This window comes from Hemibagrus wyckioides, linkage group LG08 (genome assembly GCF_019097595.1).
Source record: "Hemibagrus wyckioides isolate EC202008001 linkage group LG08, SWU_Hwy_1.0, whole genome shotgun sequence".
NCBI lineage: Eukaryota > Metazoa > Chordata > Actinopteri > Siluriformes > Bagridae > Hemibagrus > Hemibagrus wyckioides.
Window position 1 is genome coordinate 1,420,185 of NC_080717.1, and position 4,816 is coordinate 1,425,000.

Below are 4,816 nucleotides of genomic sequence, written 5' to 3' on the forward strand. Positions count from 1 at the left end.
ATACACACACACACATCATACACACACACATCATACACACACACACACATCAAACAAACACACACATCATACACACACATCATACACACACACACACATCATACACACACACACACACATCATACACACACATCATACACACACACATCATACACACACACATCAAACAAACACACACATCAAACACACACACATCAAACACACATACACACATCATACACACACACATCATACACACACACACACATCATACACACACATCATACACACACACACACATCATACACACACACATCATACACACACACACACATCATACACACACACACATCATACACACACACACACACACACATCATACACACACACACATCATACACACACACATCATACACACACACATCAAACAAACACACACATCAAACACACACACACACATCATACACACACACACACATCATACACACACACATCATACACACACACACATCAAACACACACACACTTCATACACACACACACACACACACATCAAACAAACACACACATCAAACACACACACACATCATACACACACACACACACACACATCAAACAAACACACACATCAAACACACACACACATCATACACACACACACATCAAACAAACACACACATCAAACACACACACACATCATACACACACACACACACACACATCAAACAAACACACACATCAAACACACACACACATCATACACACACACACACACATCAAACAAACACACACATCAAACACACACACACATCATACACACACACATCAAACAAACACACACATCAAACACACACACACATCATACACACACACATCAAACAAACACACACATCAAACACACACACATCATACACACACACACACATCATACACACACACACACACACACATCATACACACACACACACATCATACACACACACACACATGAAACACACACACACACACACATCAAACACACACACACACATCAAACACACACACACATCATACACACACACATCATACACACACATCATACACACACACACACACATCAAACACACACACATCATACACACACATCATGCACACACAAATACACATCATACACACACATCATACACACACATCATACACACACACACACACATTATACACACACATCATACACACACACACACACTGATACACAGTGCTGACAGTGGAGACTCCTTACACACACACATACACACACACATCATACAAACACACACACACATCATACACACACACACACACATCAAACACACACACACACACACACACATCATACACACACAAATACACATCATACACACACACACACACACATCAAACACACACACACATCATACACACACACATCATACACACACACACACACACACATCAAACACACACACACACACATTATACACACACATCATACACACACACACACACACACTGATACACAGTGCTGACAGTGGAGACTCCTTACACACACACACACACACACACACATCATACACACACACACACACTGATACACAGTGCTGACACTGGAGTCTCCTTACACACACACACACACACACATCACACACACACACACAAACACACACTGATACACAGTGCTGACACTGGAGTCTCCTTACACACACACACACAAACACACACACATCATACAAACACACACACACTGATACACAGTGCTGACAGTGGAGACTCCTTACACACACACACACAAACACACACACATCATACAAACACACACACACACTGATACACAGTGCTGACACTGGAGTCTCCTTACACACACACACACACACACATCACACACACACACACAAACACACACTGATACACAGTGCTGACATTGGAGTCTCCTTACACACACACATACACACACACACATACACACACACATCATACACACACACACAAACACACACACATCATACAAACACACACACACACTGATACACAGCGCTGACACTGGAGACTCCTTACACACACACATACACACACACATCACACACACACACACACACACACACACTGATACACAGTGCTGACACTGGAGTCTCCTTACACACACATACACACACACATCATACACACACACACAAACACACACTGATACACAGTGCTGACACTGGAGTCTCCTTACACACACATACACACACACATCACACACACACACACTGATACACAGTGCTGACACTGGAGTCTCCTTACACACACATACACACACACATCATACACACACACACAAACACACACACATCACACACACAAACACACACTGATACACAGTGCTGACACTGGAGTCTCCTTACACACACATACACACACACATCATACACACACACACAAACACACACTGATACACAGTGCTGACACTGGAGTCTCCTTACACACACACACACACACTGATACACAGTGCTGACACTGGAGTCTCCTTACACACACATACACACACACATCATACACACACACACAAACACACACACATCACACACACAAACACACACTGATACACAGTGCTGACACTGGAGTCTCCTTACACACACATACACACACACATCATACACACACACACAAACACACACACATCACACACACAAACACACACTGATACACAGTGCTGACACTGGAGTCTCCTTACACACACATACACACACACATCATACACACACACACAAACACACACTGATACACAGTGCTGACACTGGAGTCTCCTTACACATACACACACATACACACACACATCATACACACACACACAAACACACACACATCATACAAACATACACACACACTGATACACAGCGCTGACACTGGAGACTCCGTACACACACACACACACACAGCACTGACACTGGAGACTCCTCATCCGTTACCATGGAAATGATAAGATAAACCTGCGCTACTGTCAGAGCTGCTGTTACAGAAAAATAATGAACCTCGGAGAGGACAGTAACCCTGCACTGTGGAGGAGCTGTCCACTGGAGAGGGCACTCACTCATATCCCAGAATGCTTTGCTCCCCTCTGTCAGATTTAGAGGTGTGTGTTTGCGGCGTGTTTTTATGACTTTATGGCCGTGTGTATTTTATATCCACAGCTCGGCTCCAGAGGGCCACTTTGGATGAAGGGTTGCCTTTTTGGCTGTTGCTGTTCTTCTCCTGGGTACTCTTTTATTTCACACACACACACACACACACACACACACACACACACACACACAGACACTGGATGTTTGTCGTCTGATTCTCCTCGATGTCTCCCTCAGGACGAGTTGCTCATTTTAATATAAATAGAAAGCTTCATCATGTAGGACCCAAACTTCACTGTTAGTATTATAGCACACACACACACACACACACACACACACACACACACACTCGTCTTTGCTCATATGTGAAAGTTCAAACAGGATTTTTCTCTTTTTTGATGCTCAAGAAAACATTCCGTGTCTTAAAGGAAATGTTCTAAAAACCTGTCTGTCTGTCTGTCTGTCAATCTGTCTGTCTTTCTGTCTACAGACAGACAGGATATCTCTCAATCTATCTGTTCGTATGTCTGCATGACTCTCTATCCTGTCTTTCTTTCAGCCTGAATGTCTGCCTGCCTGTTGGTCTGTCAGCTCAGCTGTCTGTCTGTCATTCTCTCAGAATATATCAGTATATTTATCAATCTGTCTATCTATCTATCTATCTATCTATCTATCTATCTATCTATCTATCTATCTATCTATCTGTCTGTCTGTCTGTCTGTCTGTCTGTCTGTCTATCTGTCTGTCTGTCAGGATTTTAAATGGCATGAAGCTACAAAGATAGTAAGACTGTGTGATATAGTGACAGACAGACAGACAGACAGACAGAGAGACAGACAGGTGATGAGCTCTTTGTGCCCCTGGTCTGATGAGTGAGACAGCGTCTGTGGTTCGAGTGTCGCTTCATCGTCTAATTGCACTTGATCTTCAGTGAGGATCTGAGCTGGATAACAAGAAAACACTAGAGATCTTCATTTAGCTATCAAACCCCCATCCCCCCATCCCCCTGAGACACACACACACACACACACTTTACCTCCTTCTGCCAATCAACACATCAAACGGCAGCCAATTCAATCCAGAGAGAGAGACAGAGAGAGAGAGAGAGAGAGAGAGAGAGAGAGAGAGAGACAGATAGATAGACAAGGCAAACATGGAGAGAGACAGACACACACAGAAAAATAGACAAAGAGACAGACAGATTAGCAAGCAGAGAGACAGAGAGAGAATGAGATGAGACTGAGAGACAGACAGACAGACACAAGACACAAAGATGCAGATAGACAGGCAGAGAGCGAGAAAGATAGTGAAAGTGAGAGAGAGACATGCAGATAGACAGACAGATAAGCAGACACAAAGATAGACATCAGAAAGATGAGAGAGAGAGAGAGAGAGAGAGAGAGAGAGACATGTAGACAGATACAGATAGATAAAAATGCAGAAAATGACAAACAGGCAGACAAGACTACCAGACAGACAGACAGACACAAAGATGCAGATAGACAGGTATAGAGAGAGAGAAAGAAAAAGAGAGTGTTAGTGAGAGCGAGACATAAAGAGACAGACAGACAGATAAGCAGACAAAGATAGACATCATAAAGACATAAGACAGAGAGACAGAGAGGATAGAGACAGAAAAATACATGTAGATAGAGAGAGAGAGGGAGGGAGGGAAAGGGAGGGAGTGAGACAGAGAGAGTGAGACAGGACATAAAGCAGGCGCAGCAGTGAATACCAAGCAT